This window comes from Calypte anna, chromosome 8 (assembly GCF_003957555.1).
Source record: "Calypte anna isolate BGI_N300 chromosome 8, bCalAnn1_v1.p, whole genome shotgun sequence".
Taxonomy (NCBI): domain Eukaryota; kingdom Metazoa; phylum Chordata; class Aves; order Apodiformes; family Trochilidae; genus Calypte; species Calypte anna.
In genome coordinates this window covers 8,746,571-8,766,942 of record NC_044254.1, presented here as the reverse complement: position 1 = coordinate 8,766,942, position 20,372 = coordinate 8,746,571, and the positions used below count along the sequence as shown (strand labels likewise).

Genomic DNA, 20,372 nt, shown 5'->3' with positions numbered 1-20,372 from the left:
AATCTGGCAGCTTGGTAGGAGCTTTTCAGAGACACTGACTGAATAGTTGATATTAGTGCTACACAAAGGCTCAAAACAGCACAAGGAAGACTGAAAAAGAGTAGGTCCTAAGCCCCAAGACTACCTTTTTTTTTTTTTTTATAAAGGTAGTGGGGGAAAAAATCCTGGGCAGAATGCCAAAATCAAGAGAAGGCAAACCCTGTTCATTGCTCAGTTTCTGACTGTACATTTCTGACTAACACCTATAATATATATCAAACATGCTAGGTGCAAAGTCAGTACAAGAAAGACCATTAATTTTTAATTTTAATGAGACGTCATAATCTGCAGTGTACAGATTTTTTTTTTTTGACCAATAAAATGATCCCTATTTCCAGTCAGAATTGTAAGACTTGAATGAGTCTTTGTAATTATAAATGTGGTGAATTTACACTCATTCACTATGCTTAAGAGTGGTGAATTGCTGAAACTCCACCACCCCCAGTTCTGTGTGGAAAACTGCTGAGCAGGTGAGAATAGCAGCTGCCTTTTGCTGCAGAAAATCAAAATGGAATCAGGAATTGAGGAGATGTACAAATGTTGGCTGCTTGTACACTGTAAAATTTTGCAGTTTTTGATGTTTATTCACAGGCATAAAGACATGATTAGAGACTAACACCTTGCAAAACCAGAAAGGAGGACAAATAAGGTTGTTTTATGCCCTCAGAAGAGGAGGAAAGAGTTGGGAAAGAAAAAAAACCAAACTTACTGTACTATACCAGGCAAGCAGGCAAACTCTCTGCAGTCCAGAACCTTTTTTTCATTTTACACAGTGAAACTTTCTTTCCATTTGTCAGAAATCATGTGGAATGTGCTTTAGGAGCTAATCCCTTCACATTTGGTTTATTCAGCATATGCCAAACCAAAACAAGGCTTCTCAAATGCATGACCAACCCAACCCACGTCCTCACATGGACGCACAGCTACCAAAATATGAAACCAGCAAAGTTTATACATGGGAAAGGATAGAATACAGTGGCATGCTTTTTCCTACAATCTGCTTAAAGTGAAGTCTGTCTGCCTGCCTTTCCCTCAGTATTTTGGCTTAACATACTCAACGATTAGTGAAACATTTGCTCAGTAAAGAGGTCTGGAATTATTCTGTTGATTCATTCATGATAAATCTGTATGTTTTGTGATATCATCCAATAACTGAAATGTAAATGCAAGGGAGAAATAATGGCCTCATTGTTTTAAGTGTATTTTGAAGGTTTGCCTTTAAAGAAGAGTCCTACATTCTCTTGTCCCTAGATATTTAGGTTTTTTACACTACACATTTCCCACTTCTTTTGATTATAAAGGACTATGAAGACCATATGCAGTGGAACATACATGGACAATTGATAACTGAATATTAGTAAGTCAATATCTGGTATGTCACAAATACTTATCCAAGTGGGGAGGAATTTCAATATTTAGATATAAGTCTCAAATGAAGCCAATCTGAACTGCAGGCAGAAGTCCAAAGAGAAGTTTGAAACTACCTTCAAAGTCAGCACCTGTTATCTGAAGATACATTAAACTCCTTGAACAGGTACAGGGGAAAATGGAAGAATGAATAAAACAAAATTAGGTAATAGGAGCAAATTGGAGAACATGTTCATAAAGGGAAAGGAAAATTGAGACATCAGCCCACAGCCTATAACTTGGATGGCTATTAAATGGTTTTATATTCAGTTATATGTTATTTAGTTGTAATTACAACAAAGTGTGAGTGTTTACATAGTTTGGTCCTAGAACTAAAGAATTGTATGCTATTGAGTAGCATTCATATGAAAGACACATAGCATTGAATTTCAGACATTTCTGTGATTTTCATGCACTCTGCTAGCACTTCATAATGATGCACAAAAAGCACTGGCATTTTTAGCAGAAAATCCACTGTCACAGGAAAGATCTTTTAAAATGCATTTCAGGGTAATCACATTGTTTTAAAAAGCCTGGCAGGTAATTTTCTGTAAAGTAGTGAAGAACTTCCACTAAGCCCTTCCCCCTTCCTTTTTCCTACTGAGAGGTAATGCAGAGCTATTCTGGAGAGTGACTTGCTTGGGTGTAAACACACGTGCACACTCACAAGCTCTTGGCTGCCTATTTGTCTGTGCCAATTGTTGTAGTGGAAGTCTGCCCGACCAGAAATTGCCCCATAGCTCAACAAAAATGTTTTGAATATGTTATGGCATTGCTCATGTCCTCTTTAGAAGGCCTTCCCCAAAAAAAAAAAAAAAAAAAAAATCAGATGTGACCTTCCTCTCTCCTTTATTTTTATGTGTCTATAAAATAAGTTGCAAACTTAAATAAATAAATAGGTGCTTGACAATAAGTAGTGGAAAGACAAGAACAGAAAAGAGGAGAAAAGTGCTAGAAGTATGGAAACTATATATATAGAAGTATATATAACTCTTTTTGCACTGTGTAATTCCCAGTGTTTCTGTACTGCCACATCTCAGATACACATACTGAAGACTTAATTTTGTAATCTTGCAAATATGGGTAGAGATGAAAAAGAGGAGAGCAAGAACTACCAGAAAATTTCCCCTCCCCTTTGCCTTCACATTACTCGATGATAATTCTTCAAATACTTGAGGAATTGAGTTTTTTCCCTAGGAGAGATGGGCAAATTGTTAAGTATTTTAGGGGCTATTTATTCTTCATCACTTCACTGTGTCTTACATTATATTAGCAGTGCTGTGGAGGACATATGACAAGGACACTGAGCTCTTAAGCAAGATAGTCAGACTAGACCGTCCACATTTTGTAACATGAAAAAGACGTTCTAGAGATAAGAACTGGGTAAATCTTTTCTTTGGTCATATTATAAACTTCCTTCAATCCTCTTCACTAATATATTTCTTCCTTAGTGTCATTTTCTTGTCTCCTCATCATTAAGGGTATATAAGAGTGTTTGGGATCTATTGATGGATGAGGGTCAACCATCAGATCCATGGGACGTGCACGATAAGAACATATTTATCCCAAGTTGACATGCAGTGCTCTATTCAGACAGCTACACTGCCTGCCAGTTCTCAGGTTGAATTGAGAACACAATTACATTAAAAGACAGGAGGATCATTATTTCTCCCTTCTGCCCACCTCCTCAAGTGCCTGAGGTCATTTTCCACAACAAAAATTAAAGCCCTTCTTGGATGTGTTTTTTGTGCTAAACAGCAGTGGTTAGTTTCTTGCAACTAATTAGTTATTCAAGTGAAAGTATAATGATCCTCCAACATGATTGAAAGTGCTTCAACTGAGTTTCCTGCTAACAGCATAGTTCTAGAAAAGATGCAGTAAATCAGCAGGGTTATGGAAATCTTTAAACAAAACAAGTCTACAACAGGAACCCATTAAAGATACAGGCATGTAATATTTATGTACCTAGCTGACGTGTGCTTTTAACCTAGCACTTTCAGCTACAGCTTTTTAGCACCTGGGTCACATTCACTAAGACTGAAATTCACCCTATCTGCTAAAAGCCAGCACAATGTCTCTGCATTAGGTGTTCAGAGTATTGAGTTACCACAGGACTTAAGTGATGGAGCCTTCCCACCGAATGGAATTTCATCCACCTTTTTCTGAAGGAAAATACAAACAGAACCCCTTTAAACAGCACAGGAATTTGAATCAAACTCTGATTACCCTTAGCAAGAAATCAGTAGGTACCTAAACAAGAAAGATTTTAAATATCCAAGTACTGATGAAGAAACAAACCTCTCAGAATAGTCAGTATCACCTGCAGTTGTTCAGATTATAACTTGTTCATTAAGAGTGGTTACTGAGATGTTAATAGTGGATGCATGGGACAGGTTGCCCAGAGAGGTTGTGGATGCCCTTTCCCTGCAAGTGTTCAAGGGCAGGTTGGATGGGGCTTAGAGCAACCTGGTCTAGTGGAAAATGTCCCTGACCATGGCAGGGAGGGTGGCATTAGACCATCTTTTTGGTCCTTGGAAGGACCAAAAAAGGTCCAAAAGGTCCTTTTCCAAAAAGGAAAAAAAACCCATGTTTTTTTTAGAAAAGGTGTGCCTGTATAAGATGCTGACCACTAAAGCTATGATTTCATTTTAGGCTAGATGTTCAAATGTATTAGGTATTGCAGAAAAACTAGAGCCAGTCATATAGAAACATATTTTATGTTCGAGCCTCCTGGATGCTACAGATGTGTAAGTCTGATCCCCTTGAAATCTCCAAGAGGAAGATGCATTTCACTTTATTTCAGCACATTAAACTATGTCTCCACATGTGCTTTCATGCATTTTAAAGCACACTTTAGCATACATGAAGCAAAGCAAATGGTTTAACAATGGCCACTTTTGCTGTGCATGCTTCCCCTCATCCTGTTCCCTCATTTACTTCATTGCTGATCTCAGTCAGACTTCCCCATACATTTAAGAGACAGAACTTGGATTCACAGCCCAGTTAGAGTCAAGAACCCAAACAGTATTTCCTGGCCTGCACTGCAGCTATGACTGCAAAAAAAGGAAACTTCTGTAGAGCTGACAGAGAGAAACTTCAAGAAGAGATGCAGAAGCTGCAGTTTCCTGGAACTCTGAGAGGTGGAAGGAAGCAATAAAGTTTTAGTAAATTAGCAGGAGAAGGGGTCTGAAGGACAGGGAAAATGAGACCAAACATTACTCCCCCTCTCCTCCATAAAAACTTTGCTCTCACCAGAGATTTTTGGGCCAATGACCACTTTCAACTTGCACTTTCTGTTGGGAAGTAAATTAGGAGTCCAGCTTAATTTTGTCAATAGAAAGTTTAAAGTGGTCACTGAAGCACAAAGAGCTTTTCAAAGTGCAGCTGAGCTCAACTGGGACAAGGAAGAGGATATTAAGAGAGCCACAAAAATAAAGGCAGATTACAGTTGCATCATTTTTCAACAATAAAGATAAGGCTTTTGTAAGACTTCCTGCAATCTTGTATCTAGTTGTTGTGGGCTATTTTCTTTAGAAGAACATACATTACTTAAATATACCCTTGCCAGGGCAGAAAACAAGTAGTTTGCCTGTGTTGTTCTTTATTAAAAGAACAAAACAGAAAAGACTAAATTAACCAGGCTTTTGCTCCTTGAGTACATGGGATTTTGCTTTGCATTTATGCTGTAAATTATTGGATCCAGTACAAGTAACTGTACTGCAATGAGGTTTGCTATGCTAAATATTTAAACCACGTGCCCAGTCCTTCAGAGTCTGAGCTTAATCTGTGTTCAGAGCTTTGTAAGGTTGAGTCAATAGCATATTTGATTTGTATGGCTGTTCCTTGATAACAGTAAACAAAAAGAAAATCCAAAACTTGCTTACATCATTAAAGATGCTTAAAAGCTTAGCTCAAGACACAAAAACAAACAAACCCCAAAAACCAAAAAACAAAACAAAACACAACCCACACAGTAAAATACAAATCTTTATAATTGCTTCTGTTTCTTATTGAAATTAAGAATTTACACCGTCAAAAGGCAAAAGCATGTTTTGCCAGCTCTGGAACAAAAACTGTTTTGTTTTTAAGATGGAGCATTGACTGGCATAAAAAGATTTCTAGAAATTCCCTCTTTTCCCTGGAGATAGTGTTGAGCCTTTCTACTACCCCAGACTGCACATTGCAAGACAGATATGTCTTATGGGTCCTAAGCAGGAATCTGTATTTATCAGAGCACACACATCTTGTGATAGAGAGTAAAAACCAAGCATACCAGGTAATCCCACCTGTGAAAACTTCCCCAACTGAGCAATACCTTCAGTTCTAAGACAGTTAAAACAGCTGTTTAGCAAGTGGCTCTCAACAGTTTTCTTAATTTGTAGTATTGTTATCTTCAGAATAAGATTTCACCAATATTTGCACCCAAAAAAACACCCATGGAGTGCTCAGAATACTTAAAAATTGAATTTGCGATCTAACTTCTGTAAACTATGATTATATTTTAGGAACAAAGATGAAGCATAATCTCTCACGAGTTTCAAATTACACACAAAAAATGAAGAGTACGTTAGCAACAGATTTTCATGCAAATATTTCACAAAGGAAAAATGCAATAATGCCAAAATACAGTTACAGCAAAGAAAATAATACAAACAGGCAGCGATTTACCATCCTTACACACTTTCAGAATCACAGTTCCAACTGCATGCTGCCAGTCTTTAGTTAGTACCCAGTACTGTATAATAAACACAGTGTTTTAAAAAAGCACATTTTTTCATATCCTTATGCTACTGAGAAAGCTCCTGATCTGGAAGCAGACAGAAGTCAGAAAGGTGCCTCTATTCCAGCAAAGATGTGACTTCCCCTCTAAGGGCCTGGGGCAGTGTGTCTCCTATGCTAACAGCTTGAGTTGTGTGCAAGAGCCCCATATTGTTTATACAGCACTTCACATGTTCAAAGCACTACGAGATATCAGTCATCACCACACTTTTATGAGGCTGTATTACCCACTAAACATTAGGGTTCAAATGACTCGCTCTTGATCAAAAGAAACTTTGTGCAGCAGGACAATAATTGTTTGAATTTGGTAATTCTTGCAGTCCATACCTATGGCAACTCAGAAAGAGGGGGATGGGATGTTAAAGGCATTTGCTACTGCACTGCTCTGGCAGGGAGCTACAAGCACATGAAGAATCCTTAATCACCTTTTATGGTAACTTCTAAAAATGAAAAAGTAATAAAAAACCAAACTAAAAGCTCTCAAACATTTGATTGAATATACGTATCTCATATAGTCACTGTGAAGAACCTAAAAGTCAATATACAAACTCTATTGAAATGCTCCATAAATCCTAAAACAAAGATCCTCATTCATTCTGAAGCAGTTTGGTATATTTGGGGTTGTTTTGTTTGTTTTCTTTTAAAGTATTAATAGGCAAATTAAAAGTAATTATCCCATTTTCTGCAGATGAAGAACTACAATCTATTGTCTAATACTTGTCTATAGTATGTCTTAAATATTGGAAATATAGACTATTTTTACTCTCTGTTTTTATACACACATTCATTTTATGAAAATTCAATTGCTTCTGTGGATGTATTTTACAAGTCTAGTCTCAGTACAGAAAGTATCCATTCCTATAAAATAAATACAAAGACAAAGGGGTCATTGAAAAACAGCCACTGAATCCACAGCCTTGGCACATATGACAACCAAATGAATGCTTGACATAAACAGTACTTGGGATGTGTCCTGAAGATTATTCTCTTACAGCTGAAAGCAGGTTACATGAAATAACTAACATAAGACTGAAGACAGACAGAATAAGAAAACTTATCCATGGCCTTTCCATCCGTAGCATACAATATTGTCTTTCCCACATCTTACATTTTGACTTGTATGCAGTCTGGTTTTCCACACCTACCATATGTTTTCTGAGTGCAGTTTCACAGTTATTTGCCTTAGAATCTTGCCTGCAGAATCACATGGGAAAAAGTTCATACTACTAAGAGAAAAATGTAGACCACTACACACAATCCAGATTCATCAAATAAGAAAAGGATGCCTGTTCAAGACTATCACAGGAAGGGGGAGGGTAAGAAATTCCCTTCAAAGGCAGCAGTGAGTACAGAGAATTACTAACAGAACCTTTTGTGTTTTAGCAAAGTTGATCGTGTTGCTCTTAACATTCACCCCCTCTATCCTACAATTTCCATTTGATGTTTTTTTTAGATACAGGCTACACAGAACTCTAAACCAGACTGTATTTGCATTTTGTACTGTTTTGGCTTACATTGCCTGAGAACTTAAAATTACTGAAATACTTGCCGAAATATTAAAGCAGAATAGTCAGTAGGTGAGCATTACTTCATGGATATTAATGTAAAAAACAGTAAAAAGCAGTTGCCATACTTTGTTCACTGATCTAAAGAACAGATGTTTGCATATGATTTATAGACACTGAAGTATGTGCATGTCTTCCATAAATAGTAATGCGTTCCAGTAACAAAGAGTGAACAATTGTCATCCAAAAGGCTAGGAAACTGCAGGCAGTATTTAGCATTTATTTACTAGTTTCTTGGCTTTAAATAAAAAACAAGGCTTATAAATCAAGTGCTATGATCCTATATGTTGGAAAACATCTTACAATTTCAAAAAGGACTCGCAACATGAAGTAATAGATTGCAAAGTCAGGCTCAGTAAGTCAGATATAAAAGTCTGATTAGAAGACAGGAACTCTGATCTGTTAAATACTAGTAATAATTTATATCAATTGAGGTACAGTAAGTCTAAAGCAGTAAGCAAAAGCCAATTCTGCCTTGGTTATTTTCACATTAAATTTTGGAATTATCTTCAGTATTTTGTTAAATTTTTATAATTAATCAGGGGAAAAATAAAAAAAACCCAGTTTTGAACTCTCCAATTAAATTATTTCTGGAAATGCTATTTGATTGAACTACTATCATTGCTGCAGAACAAACATTTGTTCTGTTTGTAAATTAGCTCTGCTAATCAACATCCCACCTCACAGTCTGTGTTGTAGACATGTAATATTATATGTTGGGTTTAATTTCAAGAGCATAGTCAATTTTTGGACATCAGACTTACTAAAAGAAAAACTTAGTCAAAGGCTACAAAGACATGAGCCAGCATACTTGGAGATGTCCTGCTTTCTGGGCCAGCAGAACCCTGATAGGACTCAATGAGCTGCAGATTGCTCTTAGATGGCTGTGCTTGACAAACAAGTTTTTCTTTAGGATTAAAAAAGTCTTGTGATTAGTATTGCACCTCAGAAAGGCTATTCTGGTGTGCCAAGATATTTCCTCTCCCCTGTTATTTCACAAGCCAGAAACAGGATGATTCTGCATAACTTCAGATATCTTAATACCACAATGTACAAAAAGCAGCCTTGTAGAATACAGAATTTCAAGAAAGCGATCACAATTTTCTCTCCTGTCTCAGACTGGCATGCACTAGTTCTTCAAGATTTTATGCAGCTGCTACTTTTCTCCAGAGGTGTCTGTATTCCAATAAATGGTGAAATACTCCTTAAAACACTTTTTTCCAGCAGTGGTTTACAAAGATGATTCTAGACACTTAAGGCTACACAAAAACATTGTGATTGTCCAATTGGATTTCTTGAAAAACTTTGGCCTTGGAATTAGTGCATTGGTAATTAGGATCTATATTCCAACACACTGCAGAAAGAGCTGTAGCTAGTGTTTGTAGAATACAGCAGGAGTCTTGGATTACAATGAAATTTATTGGATTCTGATTTTTTTTTTTTTTTTGCCATGGAAAAAAATTAACACTTCTCATTTTGTCAGGAAAAGGATTTCCTCTTTATGGCTGCACAGAGGTTTTACTTTCAACATTTAAGGGTTGGACTCGATGATCTCTGTCTGAGGTCCCTTCCAACCCAGCCAATTCTATGATTCTATAATTCTATATAACTCAAAGTCATCCAAGACCAAATTGAATCGGTAATAACCACGGAAAGCTGGATTTCTTCCTTTGGTTGAAGCACAGCAGTGTAAATATTTAGTGAGACTTAGTATTACTGATAATTTATTGCAGGTAAAACATCAATAATGCATGATAACTTGTCATTTGAGAAAGGGTCAATAAAATTGATGAACACTACAAAAATAAGAAATTATTATAAGAACAGCTAACTGATCATTCTACTTCACTTTTTTTTTCCAGATGAGCATCCAGGTGCCAGCTGGTGTAAAGGCAAATGCCACTGAGGTCAATGGAGCTGTGTCAGTTTAAACGAGCTGACAATCTGATCCTAAGTGTGTTAGGGACATTTTTAGACACTGCCACTGGAATTCACTTTTGCAACATCCACAGGTTGCATTTCTTCCTGTCCCCAACTATACATCTGGAGGCCTCTTGGCAGAGTGTGAGAGAAGGCAAGTAGGAGGTGGAAGTAGCCAACAACGGTATCCATGAGATAACATTGCAAGATGAGTATTAACACTATTGTTCTGTTGTCTTCCTTTTAGCCAGATGTATTTGCCTTCAATGTCTTAGCTCCACCTTCCAGCACGAAGCCAATGCCAGCAAAAAATATTGAACGCATGATAAAATTGACCATAAAAATATGTTCACATACTCTTTTAATCAGTGTACAGTCTCCCTGTTTTAATGCATCATGAGGGAAATCAAATAAGAAAAACTCCCAAACCTGAGATCTGTGTATTTATCCATTTTTTCCTAAGCAATCTCACTGCTGTACAAGCAGTAGGACTGTTAAAACTACAAAAAAGTCTGAAAAGTCTGAAGTAGCCTGCAAGCCAGGGCTGTCTGAAACCTTCATTTATATTTCATTTATATGTTGAAGGAAGAAGGAAGAAAGGAAGAGGTGGGGCAGTAAGCTGGGCACAGTAGTACTTCACAACAACTCAGTCATCATTTCTAAGCAGGGAGAAGGAGCTTTAATTGTTTTGCATAAGGCAGCTGCTAAACATGAACATAATGCACAGCAGTTGCCAGTATTAGCCAATACAAAGAACAAAATGGAAAGCTAAATAATTAGAATCTAAGATGCATTTCAGATGACATTGAAGTAATTGTTTGTTTGTGCAGAACACCATCGAGATCTTCAATTTAGGTCATGTCATCAGGAGGAGGAAGAGGGCTGAAGACTGAGGATGAGATGCTCTACTTCACACAGTTGCCCTCTGGAAGGACTGGCAAATGCAGTCACTTAAATTAAGTACAGGTCATCAGACAAGATATCTAATCTATTCCTAAAACAGGCAGCTCTAGCAGTCCAAATCCCTATGGCCTTTACAGCAACACAATGAACTGCTTCCTCATGTACCTCTGTCAATTCATGTTAGGTTCCAATTTTTTTTTTAAAGCAGTATTTCACGGACGCCATCAGCCTATTGCTCATAGCAAGGAAAATGCTTTGGTTTATTTATGACCTAGTAACCTTAAATAAAAAAAAAACCCAACATACATCCAACCTGAATGTTCACATAAACCTGCAGATCTGAAATAAAATTTAAAATAAAGCTGGCATTTGCAACAACTAGCTAAGCCTGTCAGGGGATTTAAAAAAATATGAAAACCAGATGAGAGAAGATGAAAGCATTTTTACCCTGCATAACCTGCACACATCAGGAATCAGGGCTGGAGCTCAGAAATGCTTTTTTGTACTTACAAGTTTCAGCCCATTTCAACATAGGCTTGGTAACCAAGGAAATACCAAGGTTTTTTCCATTGGGGTGTGGGGAGGGAATAATAACAACCTGTGAAAGTAATTCCTTTTAAGATGCAATCCACCAAACCACAAGCTCTACATAGCTCCTCTCCTCCACCTACATCCCATCCTCATTGCCAGGTATCAGCCAGGCAATACCCCATACTGAAATACAAAGTGACAAATGGAAGCAGTGAATAACAACATAGGAATAAGTACTGAAAGAAATTTCATACAGGAAAAAAAAAAAAAAAAGAAAAAAGGAAAAAAAAAGTTATAATAGGGCAGATTTTTATGTTATATATGAGCAACCCTAAAACATGAAGTTTATGAATTTGGCTAGAATAATGTTGAACATCTGCACAAAAGGGTACTAAGTGGGGAGACATTCTCCCATCACTCATGCTGGTGTAAGGAATTCCTTCTGCAATATCCATGGAATTAAACCATGGAAATGCCAGTACAAATAAAATGGGGAGGTGGGGTGTGTGTGTGTGGAAATCAAACTCCAGAGGTAAAGTATTGGCAGCAAATACTTCACCCCACCCCAACCACCCCCAAAAGAAAAATTGCATCAGAAAGAAGAAAACAAAAAAGTGTTTACTGCCATGTTGACTAGAATTCAGAATATTAATAGTCAGTGGCCTTCCTAAACAAAAAAACCTAATATGCCATAAAAAAGAAAATTATTTGATTCCATTCTTGTCTAGTTCTCCAATAAGCTATATTAATGACTATCCTTTAGATGTACTTAATAGATAATTTAATTGTTTCATATTTATTTTTAAAATTATGTATTAAAATATATATAATGTATCGATATGTATTTAATACATCATTTAGTGCATTTAAATGATGTAATAAATACCTCTACATGCAGAGCAATTTGTTGAAAGAAGCAGCTAGAAAAAAGTCCTTGTCACAGTCTTTGTTTACAAAATAGATTCAGGCAGCACACTTACACCCTGCAGTTTCTTGATGCTGTCTCCCTTTACACAAGTAGTAGCCAAATTTACCAAATTTAACCAAAAAACCCTCAACATTTATAAAGATTAAATACATGGATGAGAAAGAATATAAAACATCTTTTTCCAAACAACAAGACAAGCAAACAAACTCTGAACCACAAGACAGCCTTCTGTAGGAAAACTCTGCTTACAGACAACAAGGTTATCATGGTCAACCTTCTGATCCAGCCTCTAAAACCCTTCCCCTACAAAACAAGAATTGCAACCCTGTTTGGGGTTTTTAATTTTCTTGTTATTATTTCTATTAAGAATAAGGACATTTAAGTTGAAAAGTTCAGAAGACTGGAAAAAATGTTGTGCTGCTGAGGGAAATTTTAAGAATAAGCACTCTGTGATGATCAAGCTCTGAATATGGAAAGCATGTTGCCACCTAAAAAAAAAAAAAATGAAAATAAATCTAGGTCATCAAGCCTTTATGTCCATTCACCTTTTTTTCCTCCCGAAAACTATTATAGCAGATTCTCCATGAACGACAACTTGTAAGGAGAAAGGACCTTTTGTCTAAGACATTTATTGAGAAATTAAGTCTTCTTAAGAGAAAATATTTCCATCAATCCTAAGCAAGTTTAGATGCAACTCCTGAACTCTGTCAGGAGAGGAAAATTTTATTCAATGGGCGATATGTAATTGGCAAAACTGATTCATAAAACTTAGTCAGGTCTGTTCATATACAAGATCTTGTGTCTTGTGTGTGAACTATGAAGTTCAGTTTCATCAAATAACAGACAGCATTAACCTGTTGGTGCCTGGATCTCCATCCTGTATTGTTAAAACCTGAATAAGTGAAGTATCTTTTCTTTTTGTAGAAAGAAGTTTGGAAAAGTGCCAGTTCTCTGATCAAACCTGAAGTAGGATGGGCAGAGAAGGGTGTTGGTAAGAGAAAAAAAAAAAATATTACTGAAGTTGCATCATTTGTATGACTGAAATCACTGTGTGAATTTTGATTCCCCCCCCTCCTTTCAGACATTTGAGGATGCTGTCAAGTCAATGGAGCTCTGTTGTAGTGGTTGCTTCAGTGAACATTCAACGCTGTCGGTGAGTTTGGAATTAAAGTGAAAACCATCGACCGTTGATTGTACCCTCCAGCTAACCATCCTCCTCCTTACTTCATGCTTTCAGGCCTTAACACCGAGGATAGCAACCTAACCACCACATGATGTTTCTCCCCCATCCTGACAAGCTTTACAAAAAAGGTCACAATCAACATTCATTGCTGTCGGTGGGTTTAACTATGTGGACAAGCTCACTGAACAATGAATGCAACTGTGGCCCCACACATTTACAGTTGCTGGTGAGAGGAACATCAGCTCTGAGAGCAGTAGTGAGAAGAAAATACTTCTTATAGGCTCTATTTTTCTGGTGAAAAAATAGTTGAGGACATCCACTGTTTGCTTGTGTGTTTTTAGGTGTGTTTAATTTCGCTGACTAGAAAATAGAAAATCACTGCCTTTTTCCAGAATATGTCTTCCCAGGGTTCGGTGCTGTTGAAACCATACAGATCTTTACTCAGTGGGTATATGAAAATAAATAATATAGTGAGTTTTATGTATATTCTCCTAATGACTAACTGCACGAGAAATGAGTAGTAAAAAGCTCAATTTTAAGCAGGCATTCTGGAGCAGTTTAAAAATTTCTACTATAACTGTCAAATACAAATTGGAAGCCAGATTTTAAAAATAAGGATAAAATGTTATATCAAAAATTAATTCATTTTACATTAATTTTAAGTACCTAAAGAAATACTATTAAGCACATACTATCATATGGGAATTTTTAGGGATCCTAAAGATAACAGAAAAATGTATATCCAGAAACAATAATGGAACAGTAGTTAAACCATAAAATTACTGTAACCTTTGGATATCTATGTCACACTCTTGGTATTGCTGATAGTAAAAAGTAAATAAAAGTGTAAACAAAGCTCCCAACTTTGTCCTGACTTCTTTACAAGCCTTTATTAACCTGGTCAGACACACAGAAGAGGCAGCTACATTTCTCACATCACAGTGATGCAAGGTAAGTGCAGCTTTCAGACTTATTGCAACTCACGTTCTGCAGTAGGAATTGCTTCCTAAAGTTAGGTCATTATAAAGGGGAACACTAGAAATGCAATGACAGGGTCCAGTAACAATATTTCAGTCTGATTACTTACAAGGTTTCCTGAGCACATCAGTTACATAACAGATATCTTGTGTACTGTACTTATTTGACCTGTATTTCACCATGTAGCAATTGAGGAGGATGCAAGCATCATTGATTAAGATAATAATTTTTCATTGCAATCTTTGAAAAGAACCCACAGGATCTATTCGTCAATTAATGCTATTTTGGTCAGAAACAACAATTAAAAAAAAGAATTGCTATGCGTGCACAACTTCTCAGCAACTGTGCTCCAAGAAAAGCCTGAATCTTTAAGTTTACTGATTCCTACAAAAATGGGAACTTGAATTGCTAGACTTACACATTGAAAATAAAGATCGTATTAAAAGTAGGAATCAAAGAAATACCTAGAAGCAAAAATTTTCAAATTAAGATGTAGCTAGTATGTTCTTGCAACAGTATTCATCATGGTTCCTTACTGGAACCCAAAAATCAGGTCTTATATCTGCAATAAATAATTATGATGAACATTAATAAATGTTACCTGTTTAAGAGAGAATATACTTATCAAAACAGAAGATTCTAGAATTTGGTAACATTGGAAAAAAACAATGTCCTGGAGTATGGGTGGTTTCTGTCTATGTTTTCTATGCTAACTGATAACATCTGATTTAATAGCACTGAGAGTACAGATTCCAGTGCAGGAAAAAGATAAGGCAGCACTTTTCCTCAAAATATATCATTCCCTGTTTCCTACCAGAATTTTGTTTCATACATAAACAGCAACAACTCAGACCCTACTAGGACCAGGTGCAGAAACCTCAGTCAGCTTTGACTCTTCAATAATCAGTCCACACTTGTCACAAGTATAAAACAAATATTTTCACCTGGGCTGCAACTTTCCACTTGCACAGAGTCTGCAGCAATGGTCTCTTTCAGTGGTGACTTATATAAAGTTTATCAGTGATTTTACCAACACCAAGTCTTCATATAGAAATAGAAAAATGTTTTAGTGTGTAGATATAACATTTCATACAACTTAACTAATGGTCAGCAAATGTAATTTACAGAATGTTCATTGGCAAAACCATGCCATGATTCCAAACCTCACGAAATGGATCAAGGGTTGGACTTGTGTCTAAAGGGTTGGATTTGATGTCTCAGAGGTCCTTCCCAAGCTGGCTGATTCTGTGAAAGACTCCAGCTTGCACATATGTTTCCTTACTTTGTAAAGCCACAGAACAATCTAATTTTGGTAGTGGTAGCTGTGAAATGCTGTGGAAAGACTTCATGGTCATTTCTATGTTTTGTGATTTTTAATTTTTGTGTTGTTTTTTTTTAATAAAATACATATGTACTCGGTGCTATGCCCATGGGCCATAAACACTTCTAAAAAAAAGCTGCTCTTCAGTGTCATTGTAAATAATTCACTTACAGCAATGTTTTTAGGTCAAGCATATCAAAACCTGCAGTAAACATGATGGACCTTGACATAATAAGAGCATTAGTTTTACAGCAACAGAGAAGGAATATATTTGCCATATGAGATCAGTTGCTGTTCCCCAATGGGAAAGCAATTTGTGCTTGAAGACATCAGAGGTGATACTAAGGGCTCATTATAAGATTTGAATCATAGAGTGATCATGGTTGGAAAGAACCTTTGAGATCATCAAGTCCAACCACCAGTCTTCCACCACCATAACCACTAAATCATCTCCCAAAACACCACATCTACCTGGTTTTTGAATACCCCCAGTGAGAGCAGCTCCATCTCCTCCCTGGGTAAGCTGTTCCGATGCTTCACCACTCTTTCTGTGAAGAAATTTTGTCTAATGTCCAATCTGAATCTCTGGAGCAACTTGAACTCATATCCTCCTGTCCTATTGCTTGTTACTAGGGAGAAGAGACCAACACCCACCTTGCTACAACCTCCTTTCAGGTAGTTGTATATTGCAATAAGGTTGAAGTTGTTTACTTACCTCAATGTTTTGTTTTTTTTTTTTTATCCTGACTTTTAGCATGAGATGGGTCAAAACATCTAACCCAATATTTTCTGCATCAAGTCCATAACTCAAGTCTAGCAAGTACAGAAAGATACTCCTTTTTACCTCTAAAATTACAAGTCAAATAATTCCTGTCATAGCAGTCTGTGACATGTGGGACCATGGCAGGATGGATATGTCACTTTTTGGCATGGCCTAACACCAGCACACTAATATCCCTTGCTTTACAGATGGTGAAATGTCAGACAGTTAATGAGTTACATACAGAAAAGGTCTATTGCCATACTTGAAGCAGTATCTAGATGATCTCGGACTACAGTCATATATCCCTCTGGAAAAAAAAAATAATGATCCTGTGGTCCTGCCTTTTCCTAATGTGAATACCATGTTTTTCTTGCTGACCACTTTCTTTTTCTTTTATTTTGATGTTTAATCTTTGTTCCTTGCCAGAGTCACAATGAAAACCAAGTTGTTATATAAGCAATTGCATGGTGATAACTCACTTTGGATATAAAAATTAATTTTACCCTTTCTTTCATTTAGGTTTGCATAACTTTATCCTAACTTTACTTTTTCTTTTTCTTTTTTTTTTTTTTTTCACCTTTACAAGTCTTCCTGTGCATCCACCTTAAAAGCAAGTGCCAGAAATGCAGACCACATTCCAAACATCCCAGCAAAGGCTATTTGAAATAGTCTGATGTCTCCTTATTTTACAAGCAACACTGATCCTTTTCAGCCAAAAATAGCATTTCTAATGGCACCACACATTTCTTTCCTAGTTTGAAACAGATTATTTCATCCTTTTGAAAAGCAGTACTTACAATTTTTTTTTCAAAGTACAGCTGTGTCTCTCTCGCAAATCCCTAAGGTTTTGAAATGTAGAAACAATGATAGCATATAGTAGTAGGAATTAACTTTGAATACAAGCAGAAGCCTACTATGATCCAATAAAACAGTATTTAAACTTGCCATTGTATTCGTTTCTCCCACCTTACCTTGATTTTTGAAGTACAGACTGCAAAAGAGATAGAAAGACTAAATACAAAACCAGCAAGTTTTTCATGAGCTTGAAAAACATTCTCTCTCATATTAATGCGATGAATCTTCAAGGTGTGTGGACATAAAAGAATAATTAAAACATTTGCCATTTGTTACTATTGGGATGCTGCTGACAATGTAGTCATATATTGTCATATAGTGTAAGGAAAAGGAATTTTTGGAAAGCAATTACAGAAGTACTGTCCAATAAGAAACATACTAGAAGGAAAAAAATAGTACTGGTTTATATTATTGCATCCTCATTATTTGTCTTAATATAGCAAGCATGGTTAAATGGTTAATGCTCCCCCCTCCTGCTGTCTGCATCCAAAGTTTATTTACAAGCTCAGTATTTTACACTTCTTTCACTCCATAACAACCAGTAATCACAAACTGAAAACCCAGCTATGTCTGACAAATACAAATATGGTTTACAGTAATGTTTAGGAAGTATTTGTAGAACTGATAGAACTCTTTCTGCACCTGCTGATATGGGACTGACTTCAGCATTGTCACTAGAAACAAAAATAATCTCCTGCTCCTAGGTTTGGTTCTACACTGACAGCAAAAAATTAGTGAAAACTTCAGATGCAGAAAATCTAATCCACAGATGCCATGAATCGCAACAGAAACTTTGTATTTCACATTCAATCAGAAATAAATCCCTAGCTCTGCAGCAGGCATATACACCCATGATACATACTCTGACCTTTCCTCATTTTTTAATGATACATGTTCTTACAAGGTAGCCTAAACATTTTGATGTCTCTGATATTTTGACAATGTTTTAATAAACCACTTTAAGCTATTTTAAGTTTGCAAACAGCTTATCATGAAACCTAATAGTGTAAGTTGTCATGTTGTGTTTAATGATCTTTTGTCTCTTTAATCATCGTTAATTTTCCTTGTCAGAAATTTCACACTATATCCTTAGGATGAAAAACAAGTCTAAAAGGAACCAGATACCACAACTCTAGGATACCTGTATTCAGAAGGATCAGTTACCAGGTTAGCAAAAAGAGGCAAAAAAAGGCTGGAAAGTAATGTTTATCTGGCCATCAGGACAGTGAAAGTTTCTCTTTACACTCAAGATAAACTACAACACAAACTTTGTCTAAACTGCCTCGAGTTCAGTACAATTAATTTAACATTTAAATGCCATCCAGTCCAATGTCTCTGTATCTATAATGCCACTGCTTGCAATACATGATTTAATTACTGCATCCACTGTCCTACAGACTAGGGGAGGCCACAAAATGCTCGAGGTATACCTAAAATTGAAAGAACTTTCAGAAAAAAACATTCCGGATGCAACTTTTAAAGCACACTTTAAAGACAGAAGCTATATGTGGACTATAGCAGCCTTTATAGCCTCTCCAGAAATATATCAGTACATCTCCAAAGCCATTGTGGGAGATCATTCCAGAAGTCCATGGATTATAGTCTGCTAATTTATGAATTCATATTCCGTGATGCTTTTACTCAACATGCTTCTATTTATTTCCATGGAACGATGCCAATTTGTGCAAGCTGAGGATTTGGCAAGCCAACACACAAGAGAATTATAAAAGTAGTATGGTCCCACACATCCTACACTAAAAAATGCAGTCAGAGGTAGATGTCACTCCTGGGGGAGTGGGGAGGGAGAAACAAAAGAACATGTACTTGAAAAACACATGTTCCCACCTACAGAGGGAGCATTTCTGCCCACAGAAACACTGTGGGTGGCCCTGGACAAACAGCACTTTGACACCAAACTTCTCCATTTGTGCAGATTACTGCTTAACAGGATCAAATAAGGAGTTTTGGAACACAACAGGCAGGAGGACTTTGGGGCAGGAACGTCACCCCCACATTATGATAATCTGTCCTTTGCCACCACATGGCAGTCTCCTTCTCTTCATAGAGCTTGAGGTACGTAGGTGGGAAAGAGCTCACAGCATATTTTTATCTGATGATGGCTCCCACAGCACAAAAGTGCATCCTTTTCCTTCTCTCTCCCTTTCAAGTTGTGCACTTTACATCATTTTCTATCATTTTGACACAGGGCTAGTAAAGGCAAACCATTCATTGGTCACATTTGAGGAAAGGAAAAAACATTGAAGAAAAACATTATCGTGTCATTCAAAATACATTCTGTCACAACATCCCAGGAGCTTCATCTCTCCTGCCTCGAATTATGGACTTCAGATTTGTATCAGCCTTTGTACAAGAGGTAATTCATATTCTTGAAAATTTTACACATTGCAGGTATATGTACAAATGCTTGAAGCTGGTGACTTCCGGACATGCATCAAGATAACCCAGCTACAGTCTGTTCAAAGTGAGTACCACAAACTGACTGTTGAGTCAGTTCTAAAAAAGAAAAAGCCACCCAACAAAACAGCCCCTTCCCTTCTGCTCTCTCCATTGCCAGACCAAGCACCCAGTCAATGTCTTTGTAGATGAAGTCAGGCACCTAACACACATCATACTTAAAAAAAAAACAAAACAAACCCACACAAACAAGCAAAAAAAAACCCCAAAAAACCCAACAAAAACAACCAACAAAAACCACACTACAGCAAATAACAACAAACCCAAAACAGTAGGTTCCTTCCTCCTTATACAGTTACCTATGTGGGAATGTGATTTCTGCTTTAAAACTGGTTCTGAGATTTTTGGGGGCACTGCTGTATCTCTTGCTAACTAGACAGGAGTCTTGCTCAGGAGTAATCCAAGACATACATACCTGCAGAGACATTTTTTTTGGTAGAACATTTGGTGCATACCCTTCCAGTTGGTTTTGACCAGTCCTAACATGTATCGCTGGTCCCTCTCTACTTAGATAAGGTACCTGAGCTATATTTTCCTGCAAGAGAAGTCTCTGTGCCTTATTCCCTTTTCATAATGACACTTTTAGATTACTTTGGCCTGCCCATGAAAAATATTATTTTCCAGGAGCATATCCTAGGTTTTGCTGGACTGAAACTGAAAGGAAATTCAATACATTTCCTACAGATAATAGATGATTTTTTAGGGACATTTTTAAGTCGTTTAAA

At 36.8% G+C, this 20,372-nt stretch overlaps 1 long non-coding RNA gene across 1 annotated transcript; it reads left to right on the top strand.

The window, feature by feature from the left end:
* The first annotated feature begins 12,994 nt into the window (after window positions 1-12,994).
* On the top strand, window positions 12,995-14,094 carry LOC115598681. Its single transcript, XR_003987825.1, has 3 exons — window positions 12,995-13,063; window positions 13,154-13,225; window positions 13,310-14,094. It is a non-coding gene; the product is annotated as an uncharacterized LOC115598681 (long non-coding RNA).
* The last annotated feature ends 6,278 nt before the right edge of the window (window positions 14,095-20,372 follow it).